This window comes from Phyllobates terribilis, unplaced genomic scaffold, assembly GCF_046119375.1.
Source record: "Phyllobates terribilis strain yellow unplaced genomic scaffold, ASM4611937v1 Scaffold_1__5_contigs__length_1240528914, whole genome shotgun sequence".
Taxonomy (NCBI): domain Eukaryota; kingdom Metazoa; phylum Chordata; class Amphibia; order Anura; family Dendrobatidae; genus Phyllobates; species Phyllobates terribilis.
The window spans coordinates 299,097,637-299,110,189 of NW_027362761.1; positions in this window are offsets into that span (position 1 = coordinate 299,097,637).

Genomic DNA, 12,553 nt, shown 5'->3' on the forward strand with positions numbered 1-12,553 from the left:
AAAAAGTTCTTTTTTTTCTCATTAAAGTACACTGCACCCCATATTGCCTGAAAAAACAGAAATGTAGAAATTTTTACAAATTTATTAAAAAAGAAAAACTGAAATATCACATGGTCATAAGTATTCAGACCCTTTGCTCAGTATTGAGAAGAAGCACCCTTTTGAGCTAGTACAGCCATGAGTCTTCTTGGAAATGATTCATCAAGTTTTTCACTCCTGGATTTGGGGATCCTCTGCCATTCTTCCTTGCAGATCCTCTCCAGTACCGTCAGGTTGGATGGTGAATGTGGGTGGACAGCCGTTTTCAGGTCTCTCCAGAGATTCTCAATTGGGTTTAGGTCAGGGCTCTGGCTGGGCCAGTCAAGAATGGTCACAGAGTTGTTCTGAAGCCACTCCTTTGTTATTTTAGCTGTGTGCTTAGGGTCATTGTCTTGTTGGAAGGTGAACCTTCGGCCAAGTCTGAGGTCCAGAGCTCTCTGGAAGAGGTTTTCATCCAGGATATCTCTGTACTTGGCCGCATTCATGTTTCCTTCAATTGCAACCAGTCGTCCTGTCCCTGCAGCTGAAAAACAACCCCATAGCATGATGCTGCCACCACTGTTGGGATTGTATTGGGCAGGTGATGAGCAGTGCCTGGTTTTCTCCACACATACTGCTTAGAATTATCACCAAAAAGTTCTATCTTCGTCTCATCAGACTAGAGTATCTTATTTCTCATAGTCTGGGAGTCCTTCATGTGTTTTTGAGCAAACTCTATGCGTGCTTTCATATGTCTTGCACTGAGAGGCTTCCGTCGGGCCACTCTGCCATAAAGGCCCGACTGGTGGAGGACAGCAGTGATAGTTGACTTTGTGGAACTTTCTCCCATCCTCCTACTGCATTTCTGGAGCTTAGTCATAGTGAACTTGGGGTTCTTCTTTACCTCTCTCACCAAGGCTAATCTCCCACGATTGCTCAGTTTGGCTGGACAGCCAGGTCTAGGAAGACTTCTGGTTGTCACAAACGTCAACCATTTAAGGATTATGGAGGCCACTGTGCTCTTAGGAACCATGAGTAATGCAGAAATTCTTCTGTAACCTTGGTTAGATCTGTGCTTTGCCACAATTATGTCTCTGAGCTCCTTGGGCAGTTCCTTTGAGCTCATGATTCTCATTTGTTCTCACATGCACTGTGAGCTGTGAGGTCTTTTATAGACAGGTGTGTGCCTTTGCAAATCAAGTCCCATCAGTTTACTTAAACACAGCTGGACTCCAATGAAGGAGTAGAACCATCTCAAGGAGGATCACAAGGAAATGGACAGCATGTGACTTAAATATGAATGTCTGAGCAAAGAGTCTGAATACTTATGACCATGTGATATTTCAGTTTTTATTTTTTATTAAATTTGCAAAAATTTCTACATTTCTGCTTTTTTTCAGTCAAGATGGAGTGCAGAGTGTACTTTAATGAGAAAAAATGAACTTTTTAGAATTTACCAAATGGCTGCACTGAAACAAAGAGTGAAAAATTTAAAGGGGTCTGAATACTTTCCATACCCACTGTATCTGTAATTATTACAGGAGCAGACAGGATGTTCAATGGACCCCCTTGTGCTGTATCATACACTACAGTCTGCCCCATACAATGCCTGCCTGCCTAGCACTGATTATATGCAGCTGGATTAGTCCTCAGAAAGACTGTTAGTTCAGATGGATATATACTGTATATATGTTGTGGAATACCTATACTAACTAAAAAGAAGCAAATCTCTCCCTGATGCAGCAGCACCTCTCCCTACTCTGCCTGATTCTGGGGTACACTGAGACAAGCATAGTGGCGCCAGATCTTATATAGATCTGATGATGATGAACGGCCAGCCAATCACTGTAATGCTCACAACATACATGGCTACGGCATTACAATGCGTGGCAGGCAATCCCTGCATATTCATTAGCTCTCTAAAGAGCACCAAATGTGCAGGGAAGAGGCCCAAGTTCTCGCCTGAGCAACCCCGAAAAACTCGCCGAGCGCCAAGTTCGTCAAACACAGTGATGCTCGGGCAAGTACCGAGCACTGGCGAGCACATTCGCTCATCACTAGAGACAGCCATTGCTCAAACTCGGCATGGAATACTGTCCACAACTCTTTATCTGTACAAATGCGATATTCAAGACATATTAATTTAAACACTGGCTGATTGCGATGAGCCCTGGCTGCGCAGTACTGAGGTGGGGGGGATTCTCTCTGCAGTGTTGGAACGTGTGTCTCATTAAGGCACAGGTTGAGGGTGCAGGTGGAGGCCCTAGAAGAGGTGCAGGAGGAGGAGGGAGAAGCACTGGAGGAATTGTTAGATACAGAGGTTTGTCCCGCAAGCCTTGGGGATTTCAATACTTGCTGTCTTGTGACTCCTTGGTGTCTAATGGTTTAGTTCTTCATCCCCTGGTGTGTAGTAGTTTAATTCTACAACTCTAGCCATTTAGGTCTACACCCCAGTTGTCTATTAGTTTGGTTATCGATTTTCTGGTGTATCTTTGTTTCGTTCTCCAACCCTAGGTGTTTAGTAGTTTAGTTCTCCAACCCCTGTTGTCTAGTAGTTTAGTTCTCCATCTTCTGGTGGGTAGTGGTTTAGTTCTCTATCCCAAAGCACTATGCAAGCCTTGGGGGTTCCAAGACTTGTGGAGGAGCCCATTCTCCACCTGCCCCCACAGCCACCAGAGTCACCCAGTGTCCGATCAGCCAGCTGTATCTCCCTTGGCCATGCTTGTCAGCAACGTGCTGATGTAGCGCAGGCACAGCTTTCTTAGAGAAGTAATTGTGACTGGGCAATTGGTACTGGGGGACTGCAACGGCCATCAGCTTTCAGAAACTGTCTATATCCACCAGGCAGAAAGGCAGCATTTTCATGGCCAACAGGCTGGAAATGGTGAAGTTCAAGCTCTTTGCTTTGGCATGTGTAGGAGGAAACAATTTTTTACTTGACTACAACTGTGGGATTCAGGTCTGGCTGCTGTACTGAGAGACGGTGGAGTAGGGTGAACTTGCTAAGCTACTGGACTGTGAGAGAGGTGCAGGCGGAGATGATATGGTGGATTGAGAAAGATGGCATGTTCTCGGTGTCTGAGATCAGTCAAAAACAGCAGGCATGTCCACTTCCATAACAGCTGATGGGCTCTCACTTACCCCGACTGTAGTGGGTAAACAAGTGGAGGTTCTGTGGCTGAAGAACTGTGTGAGAACACTTGCCACGGTGATGGAGTTGGAAGAAGCAGACGATGCGGTTGATGGGGCGGCCAGTTCATGCATGTAGTAGTAAAATTTTTGTATTTTTTGTACTCTGTCGTTTTTAACAAAGTTGGCAGATAATGTGAGTTGTGTCATTTTTTGCAGTCTCAAAAAAAGACCCAGGCTAGGAAATTGCAGACCTATGAATGCTGCTGTCCAATTCCAGAGTTGGGACTGAGGATGCAGTGCTTGTCATAGTTGCATAACTCTGTGTCTCTTCGGGAGGCTGCAACATAACCTCCTCATCTTCCTCCTCCTCCACCTCCTCTGCTGAGCTACTCAGCTGCATGCCTCTGGGTTCACAACAAGTGGGATCTACAACCTCATCGTTATCCTATCTGTTCTCCCACTCCTCGCTTTGAGAGTCACCCTCCTCCTCCTCCTTCCCTGAGAGCACAGTTCGGTCTGTGTGCGCCTCAAGTATCTGAGTCTCATCAGGATCACCTCCAACCGCAAGGATTAACATCTAGTGACGAGGGTTTGGATTCTGCTCGGACCCTACTTTGTCCGGCAACGGCTCAAACTAAAATCGCTGCACATGCTTTCCCTCTCTTGAGTCTATAAAGCTTTGGATCAGACCTCTGATGCCCCGGAATAGCATATGTGAACAGCTCTACAGACTCACTCAGTTGTGGTTCCCCGCAGTCAGTTGGGCAGTAGGAGAGTTGTGACTTGGGGGAAATAAGGGTAATTGGGGTGCCACTAGTGATGAGCAAGTCTGTTCGGTTAACCCTTTCGGCGAGTATGCTCGGACGAGTACCGAGTATCTTCAGCGTGCTCGGTGATATGTTTGAATCACTCCCGTGTGCATGATTTGCGACTGTTTGACAGCTTTAATACATTTGAGGAATGCTTAAGAAACAAGCATTCCTCACATGTATTAAAGCTGTCAAACAGTTTCAAATCATGCACATGGGAGTGATTCAAACATATCACCGAACACGCTGAAGATACTCGGTACTCCCCCGAGCATACTCGCCGAAAGGGTAATCCGAACATACTCGCTCATCATTAGGTGCCATCTCTGAGGACTGTACTGTGTGTGATGTTAAGGCAGAGGAAGAAAAGCAGAGGCCACTTGATGTAGCACTTGACATCTTCTGGAGCACATGTTCTTTCTGGCCTCCATCTACAAAGCGTACCGTTGTGTGGCTGCCAAAAAAACTGAGCGGAGTAACCTGTTCAGTAACAGAAGTTGTCAAAATGCTGCGCAATTGCTCACTGCAGCAAAATACTTCTCATCTCTCATTTCATATCTGTCTCACAACCCTAAACAGCTATTCAGTACTTTCAAGTCTGTCCTCTGTCCACCAGCTTCCCCTCCCTCTCCTCTCATCTCAGCTGAAGACTTTGCCTCATTCTTCAAGCAAAAGATTGACAACATAGGGCAAAGCTTTGGCTTAAAGTCCCCACAGCCCCTCCTCATAACTACTCAACTTTCCTACTCCAAAACAAGCTTCTCCATCATCACAGAAGATCATCTTTACTCTCCAAATCACAACTCACCACCTGTGAACTTGACCTAATACCGTAACACCCCATTCCAAACCTTACCACAATCTTCATCTCAAGCCTGACCCACCTCTTAAACCTGTCACTAACAACTTGTGTCTTCCCCTCATGATTCAAGCATACCTCAATCACAGAAAGAGTTAGTGTTTCAGCTCACCTGTTTTACTGCATGGTCCAGAAGCCAGCATAAGTATGTCCAAAAAATTTTTGACCAGCAGAAGGGCTTATAATGAAATCCATAGATTTATTGTTGAATTCTTTGTACAAGAGTAAAAAACACCAAGCACTGTGCTCATAAAATCACATAGGAAAGAAACACAGGTTACGCATTTCTGGCCCTCAGGCCCTTAGTCTCTACTAGTGATGAGCGAGCATGCTTGCTACTGCTTGGTGCTCGCCCGAGCATCTCACTGCTCAAGATGCTCGGCGCTCGCCGAGTAATTCCGAGTTGCTCGGGCGGGAACTCGGGTCCCCTCCCTGCATCTTTAGAGAGCCAATGAACATGCAGGGATTGCCTGCCATGCACTGTAATGTCGTAGCCATGTTGGTTGTGGGCATTACAGTGATTGGCTGGCTACACAGCGTCATCAGGTCTATATCAGACCCGGTGCCGCCATGCTCGTCACAGTCACTCCGGATCAGACAGTGTAGGGAGAGCTGCTGCTGCGTCAGAGAGAGATTTGCTTGTGTATTAGGTAGTGTAGGGAGAAAAACCGTGCATTACACATATCCATCTTAACAAACAGTCCTTCTGAGGACTAATCCATCTGCAGAGATATCAGGGAGGCAGAGTGTATAGGCAGGCAGTGTATATAGCAGACTGCAGTGCACATAGCACAAGAGGCTCCCTTCCAATTCTGCCTTCTGCTGCTATTAGATATTTCTATACAAAGGCCCAGGTCTCAGGGGCCAGGAATACTTTTATTTGGATCTTAATCCTCATTATTCGCTTAAAAAGCAATCCAGAGAACACCGTTTTTCTGCGCCATTTGCTTGTGTAGGGAGAGGTGCTGCTGCATCAGGGAGAGATTTGTTTGTGTATTAGGTAGTGTAGGGAGAAAAACCGTATATTACACATATCCATCTTAACAAACAGTCCTTCTGAGGACTAATCCATCTGCAGAGATATCAAGCAGGCAGGGTGTATAGGCAGGCAGTGTATATAGTAGACTGCAGTGCATATAGCACAAGAGGCTCCATTCCAATTCTGCCTTCTGCTGCTGTTAGATATTTCTATACAAAGGCCCAGGTCTCAGGTGCCAGGAATACTTTTCTTTGGATCTTAAACCTCATTATTTGATTAAAAAGCAATCCAGAGAACACCGTTTTTCTGTGCCATTTGCTTGTTGGCACTGCAGAATAAAAGCCAGGTCCTTTCAATATTACAGCGCTAGAAATCCAGCTATTTAAAACTGTTTTTTCTCCGTCAAACGGATCACATATACGTTGTCAGAAAATACTGCCATTTCTGGTTTCCATTAAAAATTTCCTTTAGTGTGTTAGTGAAGCAATTCACCGCAGTTTGCTGTTCAAACTGCTCACCTACAGGCCAGGTATTTAAAACTCTGTTTTCTCCATCACACGGATCACATATACGTTGTCAGAAAATACTGCCATTTCTGGCCTCCATTAAAAATTTCCTTTAGTGTGTCAGTGAAGCAAGTCACAGCAGTTTGCTGTTCAAACTACTTACCTACAGGCCAGGTATTTAAAACTCTGTTTTCTCTGTCATACGGATCACATATACGTTGTCAGAAAATACTGCTATTTCTGGCCTCCATTAAAAATTTCTTTCAGTGTGTCAGTGAAGCAATTCACAGCAGTTTGATGTTCAAACTACTTACCTACAGGCCAGGTATTTAAAACTCTGTTTACTCCGTCACACGGATCACATATACATTGTCAGAAAATACTGCCATTTCTTGTCTCCATTAAAAATTTCCTTTAGTGTGTCAGTGAAGCAATTCACAGCAGCTTGCTGTTCAAACTACTTACCTAGAGGCCAGGTATTTAAAACTCTGATCACATATAAGTTCGCTCCAAACTCAGTCATTTGTAGTGAGCGTGGAAGATACTGTCCTCCATTAAAAATGGGCAAGGCACGTGGCAAGGGACTGGGAACTGGACGTGATGGTAATGGTGCATGCAGAGGCCGAGGACAAGGCCGTGGGCAAGCCGAAATTGTGTCACAACAAACACCCACATCTTCTCGCCTGACCTTCCTGTCCCGATTTCTAGGGGACCGCAGCACACCACTATTGAACCCAGAGCAGTGTCAAAAGATTGTTGATTGGATAGCGGATAATGCTTCCAGTCACTTTGCCACCACCACCACCCTGTCTTCCACATGGTCAAGTCTCAGTAGCCGTGAGTAAGGACCGCATTTTCCTCACTAGTGTTGAGCCACCCCCGTAGTGTTCGAGTTCGGTTCGATTCGTCGAACACCCGTGTATTCGCCGAACTGTTCGTCGAACTGTTCGTCGAACACCTTCGAACACCGTTAAAACCAATGGCAGGCAAACAAAAACACATAGAAACACATAGAAAACACCTTCAAATGGGTCGAAAAGCTGACAAACTGCTCAGAAGACATAACTAACACATGGAAAAGTGACAAGTACATATAGTCATGCGAAAAGAAAAGAGGTGGAGGAGTAAAAGGAGGGGGAGACACAGATATAGGCATGTCATGCCCTTCTAAAATCCAAAAAGTGAGAAGCCGACACGGCCAGTCCGTTCCTGCCCGTGCTACCTCCGTGTCGCCGGGTTTGTGCCAGAGCCGCGGTGGACCCTGACGGCCAGCCCCCCTCTCCCAATACTGGTGCCTGTCCGCTGGTGGGTCGAGCGAGCCCCCCTGTGGTGGAGGCAGCTCTAAGCTTTTTAATTTAAATTGTCTCTCTAATTTGAATGAATACACTTTAAATCCTTTTACAAGGATCTATTGGAGGGCAAGTCTCATGCCAGCAGCCGCGTAATTCCAGCTCCAGTAGCGTCCATTAAAGCTGCTGCAGTTAAAAAGCTTTTATAAGGATCGAGCTCGGCTGTCCACCGCAGGGCATCCTACCGCCAGTCCCAGCCCCTATGCCTTGGGGTGCCTCCTGATGCTCTTCACTGAATATCCCGTGGTCCCGAAGCATTTCCTTTGAAAAAATTAAGTGTCCAAACTACAGGTGGTGTAGCTTGCTTAACAGCCGGGATAACAGCCGGGATAATTACACCACATTGCCGTGGGGCAGGGCGACCAATATGCCCCTGAGATGGGCACAACAGTCCCTGTCCCTGGCTGGAGTGGGGGGAGGGAACACTGAGGAAGGGGAACCCTGTAGTGCAGGAGCAAGGAGGAAGCAGTTCCTGGGTGCATTGAGAAGGGAGTATAAAAGGTGGGCACCATCTTAGTTCAGTGCAGAGAAGTCTGTGCAGAAGTGACAGGGAGCAGGGGCTCTGCATGAGCTCTGCTCCGGAGGCGGGCCTAGTAACAGACGCCCAGGCCTGGAAGAGCGAGAAGGAAGGAATAGGAGAGGAGAAGGCTCCAGGAACGAGGAACAAAGGGATCCCAGGGGTGCGGATGGGCGAGTCGCCACCGCACGCCCGAATCCACCTGCGTGGAGGGGTCAGGCCAAAGGGGGAGACCGGTCCCCAAAATTAGTGGAGGCGGGAAACGACCCTTAGCTAGAAACCGGAGGCTGTGACATTTTATGTGGCGCAGCCCCTCGCTACACCCGCTAGGAAGGCACCACATAGGGTCAGGGAAACTGGCGCCAAGTTTACCAAGAGGAGGCCCGAGGCAGCCGGACAGAAGGGTTGATAAGAAAGGCCAGACAAAGGACACACAAAGGGGGTCCTGTAAAGCGCTCCAAAGTTATCTGGGAGTTGTCGGAGCCTCTCACCTGGTGAGCACAGTACGACTTGGGCAGCCGTTACCTGCAGAAGTGGTCTGGATAATAAGAACTGTGAGTAAAGGCCCTAGACTGCATCACTGACTCCGTGTCGTTACTGCTGCTGCCCTGCACCATCACCCCCATCCTCTGCATACACTGCCCTGAGGATATACTCCTCCCATGGGGAGTTATGCTACGCTCTGCTGCACCCACAACACCAGCCTCAGCGGTCTGCCCTGCAGCGGCGGTTCACTCTGACCGCAATCCACGGGTGGCGTAGTCGGACGTTTAAACATCAAAACCGCATAAATAGTTCCGCCACTGGTTTGACCGCCCTGAGCCACGGAAACGGGTCGCCGCCACGGAGACTACAACCACCAGCATCCACCAAAAAGGGTCCGGCTCCGGGTGTCCCAAGGCCCAGGGGGCGCGTCAGAACATTTTCATCACCTTTCATAATCACCAATGGGACAAGGCAGGGATGTCCTCTGTCCCCTCTCTTATACATCCTAGTGATGGAGCACTTGATCTCATCAATTCGCCATAACCCCAATATTAGGTGGATTGAGGTGGGAGGCACCGAGTACAAGTGCTCTCTATTTGCTGATGATGTCCTAGTATATATCACTCAATCACATATATCCATCTGTGCTGTTATGGCTGAAATAGATCACTTTGTTACATGGTCAAATTTTAAAATCAATGCAGCGAAGTCTGAGGCCCTCGATGTCTCCCTCCCCAAATCCATACACGATTCCATCCAGTCCAACTTTCCCTTTGCCTGGCCCTCACAGGGTATCAAATTCTTAGGAATTCCTATTCATAGAGACCTCTCCCGTCTATGTTATCTTAATTTTGGGCCCTTTATTGAACAACTCCATACAGACCATGGTTGGCAAGTTAGTACTGTAAGATTCACTACGTGAACCACTGGTGTTTTGTGGAAAAGCACACACTGTGTTCCAAATTATTATGCAAAACGTGTTTAGGAGTGATAAGGGAAGAATTTGTTTGTTTGTCAGTTAAACTCATGTGTGTCAGGGCTCTTTATATCACTGTAAGCAATTGCAGACACCTGTGCTAATTAGTTTGGCAGGTGTGTCCAATGAAAGGCAAGACTACTTAAGAAGGCTGTCTCACATTATTAAGCAGCCTACATTTTCTGCCAAAATGGGAAAGAAAAAGGATGTGTCAGCTGCTGAGAAGCAACAAATTGTGGAGTGTTTAGGACAAGGCATGACTAAAATCAACATTGTGCGATGATCAGCATGAAGTGTCTTGGCAATCAAGAAGTATGTAGCTGATTCACAGTACACACGTGTGCATGCTGATAAGGGCAAATTGAGGACTCTTTCCTACAGGCAATTACGTCAGGTTAAAAGAGCAGTGGCAAAAAAGCCTTGTCATAGCAGCAGACAAGTTTTTGAAGCTGCTGGTGCCTCCAACGTCCCCCGAACAACAATATGCAGGGTCCTTCAGAAGTTTGCAGCTGTGCGTACGCCATCCTGTCAACCTCCTCTATCCACTGCACACAAGCAGAAACGGCTCCAGTGGGCCAAACAATACATGAAGACTGATTTCAAAACTGTTTTGTTCACGGATGAGTGCCTTGCAGCGCTCGATGGTCCAGATGGATGGAGTGGAGGATGGCTGGTTGATGGACACCCCACGCAAACTCGGCTACAGCGCCAACAAGGAGGAGGTGGAGTAATGTTTTAGGCTGGAATCATGTGGAGTGAGATTGTCGGCCCCTTTAGGATCCCTGAAGGGGTAAAGATGAACTGCATAATGTATGTGGAGTTTCTCAAACAGCACTTCCTGCCATGGTTCAAGAAGAAGAACCGTGTATTCCACAGCAAGATCATTTTCATGCATGATAATGCACTGTCTCATGCTGCACATAACACATCTGCATCTCTGGCTGATATGGGCATAAAAGGGGACAAACTTATGGTGTGACCCCCATGCTCCCCTGACCTCTACCCCATTCAGAACCTCTGGAGCATCATCAAAAGGAGTGTCTATGATGGCGGTAGGCAGTTCACATCTAAGCAACAGCTCTGGGAGGGTATTCTGTCCTCATGCAAAACAATTGAAGCAGAAACCATCCAAAACCTGACAAATTCAATGGACGAGAGAGTTCAGAAGCTCCTTTCGAACAAGGAGTCCTATGTGCAAATGTAACATCACCTAGAATAAAGTTTTGAGTTGAAAACTGTTTGATTTCAGTTTCTAATAACCTGCTAATGCTTATAATTTCAAAAATGACCATTTTTTTGGTCTTTATTAAAATTAAATGGTTGATCGAAGAGTGTGGGGGATCTAAGAGTGTGGCAACCCAGTAGTCAGGATTACTTCGAATTCTGACAATCTGAGGGTCATGTTGCAGGTAGTGCAGCAAAAAGGCACTTATGTGTCTTGCGCATCTTGGAGCCCCAAAATTATTTTCCGGGCTAGATGCAGCTAAAAATTATTATTAATTTTAAATCTGGTGGAGCTTAGTATAGATGGCCTAATAGAATCAGTACTGCACACTGCTACAAAGCCCAAATTATTTTCCAGCCAAGATACAGATAAACATGATTAGTAGAAAAGTCTTTTCGGATCCATGATTTGTTCATCTTTATGAACGTGAGTCTGTCTACTTTATCAGTGGAGAGCCGCGTGCGCTTATCTGTCAGCACACCACCAGCAGCGCTGAACACACGTTCAGACAGAACGCTGGCTGCGGGGCATGACAAGATCTCCAAGGCGTAAGTGCCTAGCTCCGGCCATTTATCCAGATTGGAAGCCCAAAAAGAGTAAGGGTCCAGTGACACAGTCATGGCTTCAATGTTTACTTGGAGATACTCCTGTAACATCGTCTCTAGGCGTTGACTAGGTGTCAGACTTCTTGTCTCCTGTGGCCTTGCAAAGGATGGGCTAAAAAAGTGGTGAAATGATTCCGCAAAATTGATGTTACCAGCAGATACTGTGTTTCTGTTACGGTTTGAGTGCTGAACACTCAACGGTCCCACGGTTGGCAAGTTGGAACTGTGAGATTCACTACGTGCACCACTGGTGTTTTGTGGAAAAGCACATGTAAGATTCTGCAACAGTCTCTGCTGATACTCCTGCATGCGTGCATCCCTTTCTATGGCAGGAATAATTTCTGCAAATTTCCTTTTGTACCGGGGATCTAACAGTGTGGCAACCCAGTAGTCAGGATTATTTCTAATTCTCACAATTCAAGGGTCATGTTGCAGGTAGTGCAGCAAGAAGGCACTCATGTGTCTTGCGCATCCAGGAGCACCAAGTCCCTGTTGTGTTGGTGGCGAGGTAACAATCATGCTTCCTTCCTCTGTCCTCTCCCCCCAACCTCGCACAACAGAAATGTGATCAAGGTCTCCCTCATCTGATGAGTCTTCCATCAGTTCGTCCTCCACTTCTTCTTGGACTCCTTAACCTTCCTCATTAGTTTGGCTGCTACCATGCGCCCTGGTAAAACCATCTCCCCCACCCTCACATGCCTGCCGCCTTGGTGCTGCCGACCGTCTGGACCTTGCAGATGTTAGCCCTTCCGCATACAACTCCTCCATCTCTACTTCCTCCACCTCCTCTTGTGCCACCACCTGACTCCGAATTCTGTTTAACATGTGCTCCAGCATGTAAATCACCGGTATAGTCATGCTGATAATGGCATCATCAGCACAAAACATCTTCGTCGCCATTTCAAAACTGTGCAAAAGGGTGCATAGGTCCCTGATCTGAGACCACTCCTCCAGCGTGATTTGCCCCACCTCTGGATCTCGTTGGCCCAGGCTATACGTCAGAACGTATTGCACCAGGGCTTGTCGGTGCTGCCACAGTCGCTGCAACATATGCAGAGTTGAATTCCACCGGGTAGGCACATCGCATTTTAG